This window comes from Dendrobium catenatum, unplaced genomic scaffold, assembly GCF_001605985.2.
Source record: "Dendrobium catenatum unplaced genomic scaffold, ASM160598v2 fragScaff_scaffold_1328, whole genome shotgun sequence".
NCBI lineage: Eukaryota > Viridiplantae > Streptophyta > Magnoliopsida > Asparagales > Orchidaceae > Dendrobium > Dendrobium catenatum.
Window position 1 is genome coordinate 165,992 of NW_021319790.1, and position 20,132 is coordinate 186,123.

Consider the following 20,132-nt stretch of genomic DNA (forward strand, 5'->3'; position numbering starts at 1 on the left):
AAGTATGTATTAGAAAATCACATGATTTCAAAAGAAGTACTATGTCTAGGATACCAGATTCCAAGTGTTTGGTTTTTTTTAGAAAATATCTAAGAATTCTTTTGATATCACTCATGTGGAATTCTTTAGGATCAGCCTAAATTTTAGAAAAAAGAGAAATATTAAACATGATAAAAGGTATCATTGCAGTAAAGTAAAGAAATGATCCCCTATGTACATTTTCCAATCAATTGATTTTCCATTTGGACCATTATCTAATTGAATGGTGAAGCTCATGGGAGTATTGATTTCCTTAGCATTATTTATATCATAATTTTTAAGAATATGTTAAATATACTTTGATTCTCAAAGGAATATTTTATCATCCCTTTTCCTTACCCTAAATCCAAGAAATAGGTAAGCTCTCCAATCATGATCATTTCAAACTCCTCAAGTATAATTAATGAGAATTTATCACAATTATTTTTATTTAAAGATCCAAATAGTATATCATCAACATAGATTTGAATAATGAGTATTTTTTTCCTTCTTTCTTTAGGAATAGTGTGGTGTCTACATTACCTTTAGCAAAATCTAAATCAAGGAGAAAGTTTCTCAACCTTTCATACCAAGTTCTAGGTTCTTGCTTTAAGCCATATAATGCCTTCTTTAATTAAATACATGGTTGGAAAATTTAGATTTCTCCAAACTTGGGGGTTTCTCAACATACACATATTCAATATTTAATCATTTTAGAAAGGCTCTTTTATAATCCATTTAATATAACATGAATCCTATAAAGCAAGAAAAGGTTAACAACACTCTAATGGATTTTAGTCTTGCTAAAGGGGGCAAAAATATCTCATTAAAGTCAATTTCTTCAACTTGAGTTTACCCCTAAGTAACTAATTTATCATTATTTCTAATTACTATACCATAGTCATTCATCTTATTCTAGAAAATCCATATGGCGCCTACTAAGCACTAGTCTTTGGGTCTACTAACCAACTCCCAAACATCTTTCTCAACAAATTAATTCAACTCTTTTTGCATGATTAGGATTCAGAATTCCTTAATTAAAGTTTGATCATTATTTGATGGTTCTATCAAAGGGATAAAAGCATAGTGAATAACCTCATTTCTAAGTCTATACCTAGTTCTTACTCCTACTGATGGATCTCTTAACATGAGATCCTTTGGATGACTTGTAGAATATCTCCAATCTTTAGGTAATAGGTTCATAAGGCTCTACTCTATTTTTTAGGTCAATAAATCCTACTATATCATGGTATAAATTCTAAATTGGAGGTCTCTTCTACCACTGATAAATTCTAAATTGGGTCACCATAACAAATTCTTCTTCTTCTGACCTGGGTTTGATAGATTTGTTAGATTAATCAAATACTAAATTGGAGGTCTCTTCTACCACTGATGTTCTCTTATTGAAATATGCTCAACCATTCATACCAAGCTCTAGGTGTTAAATCTAACCCATATTATCCCTTTTTCAATTTCAAAGCATGGTTTAGAAATTATGAATTCTCAAATCAAGGGGGTTGCTCAACATAAACATCATATTTAATTACCTCCTTTTGTAAGGCACTGTTAACATCCATTTGATATAATTTAAAACCCTTGAAGAAAGCAAAGGCTAACAATATACTTATGACTTTTGATCTAGCTACTGGTGTAAAGGTTTCCTCAAAGTCTATTCTCTCAATTTAGTTATACCCCATAGCTACAAGTCTGGCCTAATTTCAAATTATTATTCTTGAGTCAATCATCTTATTTTTAAAGGCCCACTTTGTTCCAACCATGCTTTGCTCCTTAGGTCTCTTGACTAATTCCCATACAAATTAGTTTAGTTCTTCTTGCATTGCTTGGATCTAGAATTCATCTCCTAAGGCTTGATCTATATCGGTGGGTTTTATCATCGAGATAAATGTAGAATGACTAACCTCCTTCCTAAGTCCATGCCAAGCTCTTACACTTTCAAATGGGTCTCCTATGATTAAATCTCTAGGATGACTAAAAGAATATCTCTAATCTCTAGGCAATTGCTCATGTAGTTCTACCCTATCTCTTATGGCAATGATTTTTACCCCCTAAATGACCTCAACTTCTTCTTCTTCTTCAGGATTAGGTTTAGAGGTCTTATCAGATTCATCAAATATCACAAGGGTACTCTTCTACTACTAGGGTCCTCTAATTAAATATTTTATAGGATTTTCCTATAAATAAATAACCTAAGAAGACATTTTCATCAAATTTAGGATCAAATTAACATAAAGGTGACTTATTATTCATTAAGATAAAGATTTTATATCTAAAAAAATGTAAGTGGGAAAGATTGAGTGCCTTACCCTTAAGAAGTTCATTAGGTGTCTTATTAAGTTTGGATCTAACATTCACCATATTTAAAACATAACAAGCAATATTCAATACTTCAGCCAAAAAATATCTAGGGAGATTGTATTTAGCTAACATTTCCTTAACAGCTTCAACTAGCATTATATTCTTTCTCTCTGCTATTCCATTCTTCTAATTGGTTCTAGGGGTAGAGAAGTTATGTTTTATTCCAATCTCTTGATAAAAGGATTCAAACATATCATTTTCAAATTCTCCACCATAATCACTATAGATTATTAAGATTTCACATCCCAATTATCTTTGACAAGTGGAGAAGGTTCTAAATTTCTCAAACGACTCATTCTTATAAGATAAAAATCTTATCCAAGTGAATATAGAGAAGTCATCTAATATAACAAATCCATAAGTTTACCCTCTTAGGTTGGCTACACTAACTGGTTCAAATCAGTCCAATGTTAAGAATTTCTAATGGCCAAGATGTGTTGGTTTCTTTGATTGGATGAAATGATGATTGCACTTATTTTCCAAGTTGGAAGGCATTACATAGGTGGTCCTTAGTGAAGTCTAACTTAGGTATGCCTCTAACTAGGTTTTTCTTAGAGATATTCCTAAGTGTTTTCATGCTAGTATGGCATAATCTCTATTCCATTACCATGAATCATCTATTATTATTTGAAACACAAGGAATTTGATTATTCAATATAATTCATGTCTAATATGTAAACATTGTTCCTTCATTTTTCTTCTAACACATGTTTATCATCTCGGATAATCATGCGTTTGTTAGAAAGAAATTTTATAGAAAAGCCTTTATAACATAGTTGACTAATGTTTAACAAATTATGATTTAAACTATAAACTAATAGAACATTTTACGTCATAAGATGTTTAGAGTTTCTAAATTACCTAATCCACCCACTTTACTAGTGGTTTTATCTTCAATGACACATTGTCTCCTAACCATGCCTCTAGTGTGATGAACTATTTCATATCATAAGTCATGTTCCTCAAGAAACTGTTGTTTAGGTACCTCATGCTCTTACTAGGCCTTTTATGAGAGTACCCCAACAATTTCATTTAAAGGTTAATTTTGGGAACCCAAGTGAGTTTGGGTTCAACCTTATGCTTGAATGAATGAGATGTATGCATGTTATGCTATGATGAATGCAATTTAGGCCTCGACACTAAATGTATCCTATAGTGTATGATGTAAGTGTAGGATATGGGTCCTAAACTACCACAAGAGTAACACCTAACACGAGGAAAAGCATTCACTAACCTATGTGTGTGATGGTGCCTCTTTTTAGGTTTATGTGATGCATAATGTATTGAGGAGTTGCTCCGTTGAGCCGTTGAAGGTGGTGGTTTATTGCTTTCCAATGCATTAATTTTTGCTTGTAAATATTTATTTGCATGTTGATAGCTTGTCACTTCAACTTTTAATGTATGCTCACTTCTATCTAATTGACATGCAAGTTCATCTAAATCCTTAAATACTTTTTCTAGCACAATATATGATGTTATTAAAGAATTGTGTGAATCATATAAATTAATATGCTTCTTATTTAAAGCATTAAAATCATCTAATAAATCCATATGATCGTTATCTATAGTGGAGAGCTCAATAATTGAGCTAGCATGCTCTTTTTGCAAAGTAGAAAATTCAGTATTAAGACTAGCATGCATTTTCTAAAGCTTCCTATATGATTCATGAATATTTTTAGAAATAATAAGTAATTCATCATAGGAGAGTTGACATACCTCATCTTAATAAGATAGATCAAGAATTTGAAGAAGTGTTATAGAGGGCCAAGTTAGGAGAGAGAACCTCCACAAAAAGAGTAAGGATTTTGAAGAAGTTTTTCAGCTGCAAACATTGAAGATTGATGAAGGTGGCCGGTCATCCATGGATGACCAAAACACCAACTCCTTTAGATCTAATGCGCGTCCAACTACATTGGATACAAAAGGTAGATTTTCATTCAATCACAGCTTCCCTCGCAATTCTTATTTTTTGAACTCTCCTCTGGTGATTAGAGAAGGAGGTTTGTTCTCTAAGCGAAAGTCTTTGCCGGAGATAGGTAAAAGAAAAGAAGTCATTGATGTTTTGAATAGAGTCAATTTCACCCATGTCAGTTTTTATCCCTAAAGAAAATGATATGGAGGCTTCTTCATCAGGTTGCAATGATAATAATTTGTTGAAGAATGATAAGGGTATTGATAATACCATCCTTGGTGATGTTAATATCAAAAATCCAGTATCTTCATCTGGATTGGATAATTCTAATGTAATTAGAAAATCACACATTAAAATAAATTTAAATGAAGTTCATAAAGGAAATGAAGATGCTAATGTGGTCAAACTTGATTTGGAAAATGAAAAAGCCAATGTTCAAGTTTTTCAGGAATTCATTGGCGGTGAAGATTCTTTGTAAAAAACTTGCCTTTTTCAAACTATGCTATTGAAGTAAGAAGTCAATGAGTTAAATTTGGAGGATTTCAGATAACCTCGCTTGGATTAGATTGGTTTTTGTGCTCTTTTCCGTCACATGAAGCAATGGAGGAAGTTCTTAATGGAGGTCCTTGGTATGTGGGGGATTTGTCATTGGTTTAGATAGATGGTCACCTAACTATTCTCTTAATTCCTTTGATGGGATTTCTTCTCATATTTGGGTTCGTCTTCCTCATTTTCCTTTACATTGCTGGGATGAAACCAATATTACTAGAATTGCTAGAATCGGGGCTCCTTTAATATTGGATGGCAACATGTTTAGATGGGGGAGAAGGGAGTTTGCTAGAGCTTGCATTTAGGTTAACTTGAATTCTAAGCTCCCTTGTGGTACCTGGGTTGAAGGTCTTCATGGTAGATTTTTTCAGAATTTTGAATTTGAAAATCTATCATATATTTGTTTCAAATGTGGAAGAATTAGACACAAAGATTCTGTATGTCCAAATGTTTATCAAAATTTGGATTTTGTTGATAAAGAAGTTCCTAAAAATTCACTCCTAGTTGAAGATTATTCATATGGGCCATGGATGCATGTGAAATTTAAATTCAAAAAAGGCAATAAATTTTATTTAAAAAAAAGGAAATCTAATTATCTCTTTAAGGATAATCCTGTTAAGAGAAATTTGGATAAAAGTCATGATGAAGATTCACCACAAGATCTTCTAATTTCCAATAAACATATTGTGTTATCTCTTGATAACAATAATAATTTAGAAGCTGATTTAGTTGAAGTTTTTGACAGAGAAGATTTTGGTAAAAGTTTTAATAAAGATGCTAATTGTCTTATTGATCAAAATCTGGATGAAAATCTTGTTGCAACCCAGGACCCCGAGTTTGAGATTTTGATGATGCCAAATAATGAGTATTTTGGAAAAACTTTTCATTGAATATTATTTTATTTGCTATTGTCCTTGAGTACTAACATTTCAGGAAGATCACAAGTGACTCGGGACGAAAGGAGGACTCAAGACCGGGTAGATTAGGAATATTAGTCAAACATTGTAATTTTCTATTTATTTTATTTTTACTTTATTGAGTCTGGCCATAAAATGCATAAGAGTAAGAGCAACCATGCACACACACAGGGGGAGAGTTTGTTTTTTAACTACAAAATGTAATAAAATTTCTTCTCTGGAGATCGTACTGTACGAATTTAATTCGTACCGTACGATCCAAGCTATGTGGACGATTCTGTGAATAGATCGTACTGTACGAATACCTTCGTACTGTACGATATGTTCAGATCCAAAACCCTAGCCGTAGTTTAGTTTAAGTAAGTGATTTTGCGCCGTTCGAGAGGTGGGTGTATCCAATTCCCCCCCCCCCCCCTCTTATCATTTAGTAATTTCAAAACTAATTGATGGATCTTCATTAATCCATTGTCGGATTATCTCTGATGTGTTAATTTTGGAACATGCTTGTCTTCCTATGGAGTCCATTTAGAATTCAAAATTTGAATTCAAAACTACAAGTACTATGGAAGAAATTGAGGTAGTTGTTAGTGTTGAGTTAGAGTTGGTTGCTGATCCAGTGGAAGCTTAAAATTTTGAATTCAAACTTTCTCAATTGCTGGAAGGAGTAGAGGAAGTCGTTAGTTCTGAAATAAAATTAGTGGCTGAACCAATAGAAGCTCTTCCTTCAGCCATTTCCATGAAATCTCCTAATGATATGGAAGTTTCAAGTGGATCTACTACTTTGGAATTACATGAAGTTGTTACTCCCTCTTCGGAAGTTAACCTTAATTGGATCATTCTTCAGGTTTTAAGCATAAACTTTTCAAAGAACTACAAGCTTTGGGACCGGTGGAAGACTTTCCTAGAAGGAGAATGACATATCTAAGTACAAAGAAGTTTGTGAGGGGTTCTTCCCCTCATTAGTGCTTTCTTACTCTTAAATGGGGAACTAAAACATGGAGGTCTTTGGAAGTTATTTGATGATGGAATTTATGATCAAAGAGTATCTCAGATTACTATCTTTGGTTTACAGACTCGGGTTTTTGAAGTGGCATCAGAGTATATTACTGGAATTTTTCTTATATGATTCTCAATTATTGATGGAGAATTGTACTTATTTTCTATGTTTTTTATTTAGTTTCCTTTGCTTTCTTTTAGTTTTATATTTGTTTTCTAAATATATTATAATTGTTTATGGGATCGTTACTAGGTCTTATTTATTAACCAATTGGGAACTCTGGGATACTAATCAACCTTTTAGGTTGTTTTTTATTTTTGGAATCCCCTCCACCCCAAGGGTTTTAAAATGGGAAATATTGGGTCTCATTTAAATTATAATAAATTTAGTTTTAACAAATATGCTTTCAATAAGGTTTCTTTCCCTGTTGGATCAAGAAACCCTTAATTTCTTTTGTTCTAGTTTGTAATAAGTTGTTCATCTTTTTCTCTTAATGCAAATTTTAATTTCTTAAAAAAAAAAAAAAAGATAGATCAATATTATTATTAGCCATTAGACACAAATTTGTTACCTCCTCCACTACTTTTTTTTTCTGATGAGTCTGAGGTTGTGTCAGCCCAAAAGGCTTTCTATGTCTTCTGCTTGCCCCTTTTTTAATTTTGTTTCTCTTCACCCTTTTCTTTGATTTGGTGAGAGTTTAGATTGGGGTAATCAACTTGAAGGTCTCTTGGCTTCTTGAATTCAAAGCAAATTGTATCAGAGAAAACTTTAGTAGTTTTGTGAACTATACCTTTGCTCCAATTATTTTGATTAAATTTTTATTTTATTTTTAGAAAGCTCCCTAACTAGTGCATCATCAAGGCTTTTTCATCATCCTCATCTACTGAAGATTTATTACTATCAAAACCATTTGCTTTTAGTGCTATATTTCTCTCCTTTTTTTTTCTCCAGCATCATTTTGCCTTTTGACTTACCCCATGCTCATAGGCAATGAGTGATCCATGCAAATTCTTAGTAGAGTAAACATTTATATCTTTTAATTCAGTAATTATTATTATGTTTTCATCATAAGATCTAGGAAAATAATGCAAAATCTTATTGACCGTTTCAGAATTAAATAATTCAATATTTAGTGCATACAAGGATGTTACTATTTGGGTCAACCTAGTGTACATTTCATACACAGTCTCACTATGTTTCAGGCAAAAAAGTTTGTAGTCATGTAAAAGAATATTTAGCCTAGACTGTCTAACTTCATTTATTCCCTCATAGGTGATACACAACCTATCCCAAATCAAATCTCTTTTCTGGTAGTGCATGTAGAAACTCGCATATAGTCTTCTAATTTTAAAGTGCAAAAGAAACTATTCTTAGCATTCAACTGTTCAAGTTCCCTGTGCTTATTGCTTCATTTATTAAAGGAAATATCAATTTTAACACCACTAACAATATGCAATGGAAGTGAGTAACCAGATTGAATCATATACCAAATTCTATTATCAAGGGATAAAAGAAATGTGGACATGTGAGCTTTTCAAAAATCAAATGTGATATTTTAAAATAAAGGTGGACGGGTCATCGAATAACCCTTCATTGTATTTGATTACCAAAATGTACCATCGATCATTTATCTCAAGATTTTCTAAAATACTATTTTTGAGACCCTGCTCTAATACCACCTGAATGTATGAGATGTGCCAAGAGGGGGATGAATTGGTGCTTTCAAAAAATAATCCTAAGTAAGAGTACTAATTTTTTGGATTTTTTCAAAATAATTAGAAATAAATAATTTAATTTTTTTATACATAAGCTAAAAAATTAAAAATGCCTTTATAATCATTGATGGTGCAACTTTAATTATCACATTAAGATATAGATCTAAGAAATTTATCAAGCATTTATAGCTACGATGAAGAGAAAAAAGTAAAATTTGAATGAACTCACCAAATTTTATAGTGGTTTTATCAAAGCTTGACCTACATCAGCTCCCGAAGTCCTCTACTTCATGTATTGTACTAACATAAAATGACTCTCCTTTTGCTCCCTCAGTAAGGCTGAGAAGCCCTTATAAACCTCTCTTTTACCAACTCGGTGCGATAGAGAACCAAAACACCTTTTACAGATAGAGAACCTTGACTCCTTTTTATCCCTCATGGAGAAGGCAGAGAACCTTGAGGACTGAGTAAGAAGTTTCTCCCTAGAGAGCTCCCACAAGACTCTTAAAGGCCACTAGAAGGCAAATATGCAAATTGCCCGACAGCTACCCCAGAGCAGCCATGTGATTCACTTCACATTCCTTCTCCCTCACGCTCAAGCTTGCCTTCTCCTTCGTCTAACATACCCTGATTTTCTTTAAAAGCTCCCTCTTAGTGTTACTTTTTTGCCATATTCCCCTCTTCACTTCTATATGAAAATAGATTAAAGAATTGATTTTTTAATAGGCTTCAAGAAACCCTAATAATTCAAGTTAGCCATCATTGTTCGTATAATACAATGCAGGTTCATATAGTATGATCAGTTCAAAATTAGTCCCATCCATATGAAGGAGAATGACAATTTAAAAATTTTGAACATATCGTACAATATAATCAAGAGAACATCCAATACTATCAATTATATTTCTTCTATTCATACGGGACAAATCCTGGGATGATCAAAGGCCATCTTTGTTAATCAGCACATACTATATATTGTTCAGTATTATTAGTTAATTTCAAATAGTTCATCTAGTATGATATTAATATTATTCCATATGATTAGAATAAAAATTATGGTTCAGTCCAGCATGATTTATGGGACAACTGAATTCTGTCTCAATTCTTTGTACAATATGATAAGGATCACATAGTATGAATCAAAAATCATAAATTAACCATGATTTAATTATCTAATTATGGGGACTAAATTTAGCAAGATTTCAAATGATCGTAAAGTATGATTTTGATCGTAAAGTATGATTTTAATCATAAAGTATAAATAGTTCAAAACTCAAAATTCAAAATATTACTTGGATTAATATGGTGGTTAGGGTTTTTAGATCCAAATAAATTTATCAGTATGATTAAGATAATATAGTATGATTACTTCATAGAAACTAATCTTTCAATTTAGTCATTAAGCATATTCTCAGATAATAGATAGTATAGTATTAATTAAAATCGTACAGTATGATTTGTTTTTAAAACAATTATTTAAAAAAGAATCTCCCCCTATGTGTGCGCAGTGTTACCCAAATAAATACACTCTTTTGTGGCTTGACTGAAGAAATGCAAAAAAAAAGAATATAAATTACAGACTCTTTTACATCCTATTCTACCCAGTCTTGACCGGTGTGTATTTTACCTGAAATGTTAGTGCTCACAAAAAAATAACATCTAAAATATTCAGGGAAGAATGTAATAATTCAATCAAAATTAATTTTTGTCATTAAAATCTCATACTAGGGATCCTGGATTTCAATAAATCCACATAGCCAACATTATACATCCTCAAGAGACAGACTAATGCAACTCTAACCACTTGAAAAGAGAAACAAAATTTAATTTTACAACTAAACTAAGCATAATGAATGTTGAAATGCATCACGTAAGATAAAATTCACATTGACGTATCATTTACATTATGAAATTAATATGGGAATTGGCTAAAATCTACATCCAAAGATTTTCATCCTACTTTACTAAACTAAAGTAGGGTTTATTTTATACCAATTTATATACTCCCTATAATGGCAATCCTATATAATAAATTAAATCTATGTAGAGAATACTCTTAATCTAAATACAAATTAGACTTTCAAAATATATGTGGATTTCATTAAAATTTTGAGCTTACTCCTAACGATTAATTTATCTTTTTTAAACAAATTTAAATTTATAATTTATTTAGCATTTAGAGAGGACAGTAAGAATGCATCATTTAGATTTAGGTTACCTTGAGTGGATAGCCAGCTAACATCCTAAACATCAATCAATTCCTTATGAATACAAGATAGGATGGCTCAAATCCTAAGGGATTAAGGATTTTTAATTATGAAAATTTAATCATGGATCTTAAATATGAAATGACATCTAACTAACATTATGTATGATGCATGAAGTAAATGCTTAAATAAAACCATTTATTTATTTATTTGGAATATAAATAATTCTCAGGGTCTAATTTAAAATTAAGGTGGCCAAGCTGCATTTCAACATACAAAATTTTTATTCTTATGAATGAAGTAGGTTTAAATGTGTTTACTTATTATTCTTCTTTATTCATTATATAATTTTGAAAGATAGTGATGCTCGAAGGAAAAAAAATACATTTCCTTTTAGAGTCCTTTATATATATTAGTAATCACCTTTAATCTTTTACAATGCCTTAAATTTACAACATAATCCAAATACAATCTTGATACATTATATTTGCATTTAACTCTTCCATTTACATTTGTATCTAGGTTTATTCTACTTTTATCCTTCCATTTATTAAAAACAAATAACATGAATATATATTAACTAATCTACAGCTGATTATATATATATATATATATTAGTGCAAAGGACACAGACTATGGCACAAAATACATTTGCATTTTAAGAAACCCTCCATCTCAAATTTTAGATAAATTAATTATAAATCAGATATCTTATAATTCTAAATAAACAATATGGATCTCATTCACATTACCACAAAACTCATTTATGATTTTTATTTATGAATCAAATTGTAAATAAATGAAATAAACCATTGAACCAACTCACATTTAAACCACAATTCATTTCATATTTTTATTTAGCAATTCCATTGTAGGTAAATAATATAAACTGTGGAATCAACTCACATTAAAGCCACTATTCATTTCAATTTTTTATGCAGTAATCATATTGCAAGTAAATGAGACAAAAAGATGGATTTCACTTACTTTTAAGCCACTATATATTTAAAATTTTTTGTTTAGAAATTAATCTAAACGCAATGATATTAAAACATCGAGTTCTGTTAAAAGTTTTGTTAGTCAAATGCTCTAAAATAACCCCCCACATTTTATTCTTCTTTCTCGAAGGGATGGATAGTAGCCTTAATCTCTTCCTTTGCCAAAAATCATCAAGAGTGAGAAAAGGAGAGAGAAGGAAACAACATCTTCACAATTTCCCATAGCTGAAGGGATAAATATGTCCAAGAAACCCTCCAATTTCATTTTTTTCCTTAGTGGATGGAAGAGATGATGAAAATCCTTAATAAAGGGACAGCTAGCTAAAATCTTCAAGAGAGGGAAAGGGGGGAGAGAGAGAGAGAGAGAGAGAGAGAGAGAGAAATCAACAACTTCTTCATATTTCACTTCTTTTCCTTGTCCAAAAGACTCTTGTAGAGAAAGTTAAAGAGTCAAATCCAAGAAGGAGGAAAAAAATCAGCCCACTTTTCTCTCTCTTTGTCCTATTTTAAAGGTGGAGTATGCAAAGACTATCACAGTCCACTAAATCTTCAGATTAATGGCTTTGATGATTGTCTTATAATGTCCTTAATGTCATATTACTATCTAATGCTATTACTAAAGGAAAAAAACTCTGTCAAACCAATGTCAAATAGTCATGATAGTAAGAAGAATAAAAGATAATTCAACCAACCCATGATCTAATGGATTTGATGATATTTCTTGCTACCCTTGGAGGATTAATGAAAATATGGTGCGTTTGTAAGTATTTTTTTAGCAATTTGATTAAAAGGTGGTCGATTTAGATGGCAAACCCTACTAACCATTTATAAAAAGACTATCTTACCATTAGCCATACTTGTTGGACTAGGCTTTACTACATTTTTGTATGAGAGAGCTGGTTATTGCTTGGGTATACTATGTTGTTGTTTCTCTTAAGTACTTGGTTTTCTTCTGGCATCTTGGTGGTTGTTTCGGGTGGGCCCACTTTATTATTCTTATTACTTATTATCCTTTTATATATTGCTATTTTGTTCTTTGTGCCTATCAAAAGTTTTGCAGGAATTTTTCTTCTGGCTGAAGCTTTTGAAGATTTTTGGGTTGCTCCTTTTTTGGGTGCTTATGCTTGAGCACCGTAGAATGTACCAAGGTATTTTTGTATTATTTTGTGATAGGGAACTTGAGCTTATAGGTTTTGTTTTTTGTTTTTTATGATTGTAGATCTTTTGAGCAGTAGAAAGCTTGAGGTCCCCTTAAGGATTAGGTACCTTTTTCAATAAATTAACGAACAGGCCCCTTTGTGGGTTTTCCCTTTATATATATATATATATTCTTCCTTTTTTATATATATAGGGAACAAAAATATATTTTTCTTCTTTTTTATAATTCAAATTTTTGTTATTTTTTTCCTACTCACAAAAAATTTAATTCAAAATAATCATAATATTATCAACCTAGATTCGCAAGAATGTAATATGCAGGAAATTAAAAATTTCAAAAATAAATTGCTAAAAGAAAAAGGAAGGAGCATAATATAAATTTTATAGTTGTTCAATCAAAACTTGACCTACACCCACTCCCTTGAGTCCTCTTTGTGAATTGCACAAATTTTTTAGTGACCCTCCTTCCGTCCCCCTATCAAGGTAAAGAAACCCTTACAAAATTACTTCTATCCTTCATGGTACGATAGAGAAGTTGAATCCCTTTCTCCAACCTAGTGTAGAAGAGTAGTTAAATCCATTTCACCAAGTCAGTGCGGATGAGCAACCAAATCCTTTGATGCAACCATGGAGTTTCCCTTAAGCAAAGAAAAGAATCTTTAAGGAAAAGGTGAATGTTCATTGAGCAATGATGTGTAAAATCCTCTCACATAGTCCCTTGATCTCATAAGGCTCTTCTCTCTCAAAACCGCACTTCTATATCTCTCAAGAATAAAGCTCTCCCTTCAAACCCTAACCTATAGAAAAGCTCTCTCAGAAAAATTGGACAAAGACTCTCTTAAATGAATTAAGAGATGTATAAATACAAGGCTTTAAAAAACCTTAATTTCTAATTCAGTTGCCTCTCTTCTTACAGTATGATCCAAGGATCATGCAGTATGATCCAAGGATCATATAGTATGATTTGTTCAAAATCCCTATCCATCCAGTATAATGAATGAACCTTTGTATGAGCAGTTCAATAATCTTAAAATAATCATACTATTTGAATTATTGATCATTTGGTTTGATTAGTAAATTTACTTAAGTTCATCCAAAATAATAACTAGGATGATAATGCATCTCTTACGATCATATAGTTTAACTATGATAGTATTATATGAATCGTTCAATCTAATCAAGGTTCATGCAGGATGATCTTTAGGATGATCAAAATAAACTCTTTCGATCATCCAATATGATTAGAATGTATAGTATGATTGGATTTATTTATTAAACCTTATTTTGATTGCCTATCTCTAAGGATTAATTTAGGTATGATTTCAAATATCATACAATATGAATGTGTTCATACAATATAACTAGTTTTAAACTTAAATTCAAAAATACTACCTAACTTTGATTGGCAACTGGGGGCTCAAATTTAAATTGATCATCCTATATGATTTAGTTTATAGAATATGATTAATTCAAATTTTTTATTTCTCAATTACCCATTTTTATCTATTTTCTGATCAACCACTCGTATTGTACGATCAAGATAATGTATTATAAACTTTCCAAATTTTGAACTTCTAAGTTTCACTCCCCCTATGTTTGTCTACAGGGTTGCTAAGTTAGTATACACCTTTTAAAAGACAATTAAGTGAAGAAAGATAAAAATAAATAAGTTAAAATATAGACTCTTGCAAATATCAAACCTATTTTATCCAGTCTTGAGTCTTGATCCTTTATTGATGCATGGTGTATGATGTACCTAAAATTTTAGTGCAAATAAGAGAAATATGTAATAATAATACTTGGAGAAATAAAGTTAAATCCAATAATATTTATCATCATTAAAATCAAAATCTTGGGAACTCTAATTAAAATAGAATTCAATGATTTGAATACCATGATTGGAATTTTGATTTAGAGTTTAACCTTATACAAAAAAGAGGTCAATAATTTTAGGTTTTATGAATTTTAACCATGGTTTAAGGATGAGACTTGTGTCAAGATAAGGAAGAGTCTGGCTTTGTTTAGAATACTTAGGATCCAATATTAGGGCCTATAATGGCTAGGTTAATTAAGGAATTTAAATTACATGGCCTTTGATAAAATGGTTTATTTTAGGAATTCATAGGTCAAAATTGTCCAATCAAGGCTAGCTAATGATCTTTGGTGACTTAAATTAATCCCTTAATTTTCTAGGTTCCATTGGTTCAATTTTAAGGTAACGGTTTCATGTTTAGGTTAAAATGAGATTATTAAGTCTCATATTTGGTAAATATACAAATTCTTAGGTTTTAACATGGTTTTGGCTCTAAGGTTGGGTTGGAAATTTTTTTGAAGATCCTCTAATTCCATTAGGAGGTGCTTATAATTAGTATTGAGTTTTTTAATACGAGACAAGACTAATTATTTAGGTTATATCTATTAGTTCCTACAGGCAAAGCTTAGACTAAGGTAGGAGCACCTAAGCACTAAGGATAGAAAAGAAGAGGGACCATACCTCATTTAATGATCATGTCAATAAATGGACTACTAACAAACTTTTTTAGTTTTCCTTAGTTTATTGCACGTATTGTTATTTATTGAGAAAATGAACTATATACAAAAAGAACTTGAATTTAGATGAGATTTTGAAATTAGAGGAGTAGATTTGAGTTCAATCAAACTTGTATCGATATGATTATTAATCACTTTTATTTTTTAACATTTTTTTAGATTTGAGACTGATCTAGGTTTGGTTTAGTTGAAACTATTATGGTTGAAGCTTATTTTAATCAAGAAGGGGGATCCCTTAGGAAATTTAATAATTAATATTAGACATTATCATGAATAGAAGATGTCATTAGTGGACTTATACTTAACTTTTTGAACTATATTTTATTATAGGAAGAAAGACATAGTAGAACATACATTCTAAAAAGCTTAACAGGGAAAGGATACTATAGAAGGATTTACAACTAACTCTAAAAAATTGGATGAAGTATCAAGACTCACACCTAACCTTAAAAAGTGGCAAAGAAAAATTATCATATTAGAACCCACACCTAATCTTAGAAATTAGATGAAGAAAGGATGTCATATCTGAACACAAACATAACCCTAAAAACTTATTGAAAAAAAGGATGTTATAATAGAACTTATATCTAACCCCATAAAACTAAATGAAGAAAGGATGATGCATCCTTAAACCTAAAAAAACATCACCAAAAAGGGATGTCATATCAACACCCACACCTAATCCTAAAAAAATGGAAGAAAAAAGGTTGTTATATTAAGACTATCATCTAACTCCAAAAAACTACATAATGAAAAATCTCATATCAAGGCTGACAGAAAACCCTAAAAAATTGGACGAAGAAAGGATGTCATATCAAATTTACACCTAATCCAAAAAAAATTGTTAAAGAAAGGATGTTGTAAAAGTAATCACACTTAACCCTAAATAACTTGACATAAAAATGATGTCATGTCTAGAACCACACCTAACCATAAAAAACTATGTGAAGAATGGATGTCAAATAAGGACTTACACATAACACCAAGTGAAATAGTCTTTGAATTCTAATAATAACTCTATCATGTTATTTTCCTTATGTACATTCAACAAACAGATTATGAAAATTAGATGAGGGTCTTCTTTGATGCCCATATTTTTTTTTAGATTGACTATTATAAATTGATCTCATCTTCAAGTTCAGGAGGTGCATCCCTAAATTGAGAGTCATCTAGATCATCTAAAGTTTATAAAAGAGTTCATTAAAAGATTTAACATTTGTTGAGAAGTGGATATCACACTCTAGATTATTTACTATTACTAAGAAATACTTTCCATCATCCAATAAACATAGAGTAGTGAAGCCAACACATAATCTTAATGTGTATTTATGGTATTTTGTAGTCCATAGGTGTTTAAATGATTGGGCTTTGCCTATAGTCCAATTTAAGGGTGTTCAACCTTGCTTAAGAAATTTATTTACACAATTTGAATACCAGTCCAATGGCAGTTCTATTATCTCATACATAAATGGATCATTGAGAATTTCATCAATTTCAAGTGGTTTACTAATGGAAAGTACGAAGATATTAGCTTTAATATTAGGGTTTTAAGCAAGAGAGACTTTCACCTATAACCTTTTTACATGGCTTTGGGATAGTGGGGTTAAGGTCATATTGTTAATATACCTTTTTAACCTCTCCATGGTAGATAAATTTGAACTATCTTCCCTAGCGACCTACACCCTATCTTCATCTCTATTAGTTTATGTAGAAATCGCACACATTGATACATTAATAAATTTTTTATATTCTATAGCCTGTGTGTTCTTCTTAATTATATATGATTCATCCTCTGAGATGATTTACAAATAAATATGTTTTGATTGTTCCCTTATTTTTATGCTATATTTTTCATTTTCTTAACTTATTTGATCTTGCCAACTTCCACCCCTTCCTCTAAATCATTGTGTAATTCTACAAACTCTTTATGAGGGAGGGGTAGATGACCAGTGAACATTGTGTTAAAAACCGAAATGTTATTCTTCTTCCTTTTCTTCTTTTTTTCTTCTTCTTTTACTTTTACTTTTTCTTTCTTTTCTTTCATTTCATTTAATTCTAGTTCAACAAGTTTGAGATTTTTAGATAAAATAGTCTACTTCTTAGGCAAATAGTATGAAGCATCTTGGTATACACCGACTTTGTGAATAAAAAATAGTTATAAGTCACATTTAATGCACCAATTTACCCGTATAAGTAGTATTTGATACAATGATGAAAGGTGGAAGGCACCATTTTATATTCATGAAGCCATGATCTACCCAGGAGATCATTAAAAGAAGCTTCATAATCTATTATTTAAATTTTGGCTTTAGTTTTTTAGGGTTTCTATTTTTAAAAGTAAGGTTACTAAACCCAAGGCCCTCACATCTTTTCTGTTGAATCCTTGCAAAATCATTTTATCCGAACAAAGTTTGTGAGTATCCACTTTCAAATATGCAAGAGTTCTGAGGGACATAATGTTGATCAATGCACAAAAATGAATATGCATATGATATAATTTAAAATTGTCAATATTCACAGAGATGTATAATAGATGATTATGATATGTTGTTCCAAAGAGAAAATCTTTATGTAAAAATGTGAGTCCTGTAACTTCTTTGAAGTATAGAGCTACTTCTAATTGTGTTGATGCTAGATGAACCATACAAATCTTTAGGTCAAGTAAGGCTTTGATTAAAGCCTCACTTATTTCTTTGGAAAGAACTAGAGCATCGTAAAGAGTCACTTTCATTGGTAGTTTTTTGAGATGTTTTTAGATGTTGTAATCCACTTTTGGAACTTCATATTTATTGTATCTAAATCTTGAATTGGTTGTGGTTGATTTGGAGCTTTTGAATTATTTACAACTTGTTTCCCTTTGTCTATGGCTAAAGTTCAAAGAGATAGAACTTTACCACTATAAAGGTTAACTTAGATCACCTCTTCATGAAAGATATGTCGAGTTGTTTAACTTTTTTCTAATTAATTATCTATGCATTATTTCCTAATGGATTATCTGAATTAGAAATTTCTAATTCAATATTGATATGATCACCTTAAACATTGAGAACATAGGAGTAACTATTAGAAAAATATTGACAATGTTATTCTAATTCATTTATAAATATTTCCTAAGAATTGTTTTTTTTTTATCCAAATATTCATTGGCAAACATAAATAAGATTTATATTTTTTTATTACTTTCTTAGTCCAAGGAGGGATGAAATAAATGTAATACAATATTAAAGGCTCAAGAGTTTTAGACTATACATATGTAGAGATAACTATCTTATCTGATGCAACATTAACTTTATTATCTTCTTGCTTCTTTGAGACTGTAAAAGCTTGATTGACTCGTACTTCCTTAGGCTCTTTGATAGGAACTTTATTCAAATCTATATCAGGAGATACCATATAAATATGGATGGGACTCTACAATCCTATAGACTCCTGAAACATGAATAATATATCTTGTTTAAAATTCTTCTAGATTAATGGTATAATATTAAATGTTACATCCTAGTTATTATTAAATTTTATTATGGATGATGGTACAGAAGGCTCACCAATTATTCATTTAGTTGATTCTTGATTTAAATAAACTAAATGTTCCATAAGGTATCGTAATTGACCCATCTCCAATATTCCTTGTAAGTTATTATTTGAAAGTTATGCAATCTTCCAACTCATGACCTAGCATTCTATATTATGGGTAATAATTTGGTTGTCCTTATTTACCCACCTCTTACTGTCTCCTAGAATCTAGGAGCTTAAACTCTAGTCTCTTTAAAAGACTTTTTGAAATTCTTTTTATAACCACTCCTTTAAATAGATAAGTTTATTTTAAATGCCTAAAACTTCTCTCATCTCTTCATAGATAAGATTAGATAGAGGTAGGAATTATTGCTTATTATTTGCTCTATTGTATTATTATACTGAGGATGTCCTTTCTAATTCTCTTTTCGAATCTTCATTGGCTATTTTCCCTTATCAACTATAGACACTGATCTTGATTTTTTTCCAAGAATTTCTGAGTCTTTAATTTCATCTTTTCAGAAGAAGACTGATCTTTTCAGAATGGTAGCCAAGAATCTTTCTCTTGGAAATTAGACACTTTATTCAACAACTTCTTGTTGGTTTTAATTATAAAACCTTAAAAAAAGGCGATCATACCATGAATATTTTTTTCATAGCATGTTGTTCTTACAGCTACGACTCACACCTCATGCTAAGATTCTTCCATCCTAGAATATAGTCTACAAAACTTTCACCTAGTTTCTACTTCTCTTCTACAAGATCACTTACAGTGATGTGATGTTTTGCATAAGCCAACCTTTTTAGAAATAACCCTTTGAAGTCACTAAAAGTATGGACTGACCCATTGGGTAGTTTAATATACCAATCAAATATAATGACGGATAAACTATTAACAAATTGCCTAAATAATTGTGCATCACTACCTCCAATATTATAGCAACTAGCCCTAAAATGTGCAAGATATTATTTAGGATTCCTCATACCATCAAAATTTTTAAATAAAGGAGGTACAAATCCATTCCCAAAGCCATATTCTTCCTGATATGATCTACCCTTCAGAATAGATGAAGTACCATGAGATTTAACTAACACTTCCTTGACCTGTTGCTCTACCATTTACTTTATCTCTACAAACTACACTAGCTCTATTTCTAAGTTTATTATATTATTTTCCACTTCTTCTATGTCAACTTGTTTTCCCTTAATGTTAATATGGATT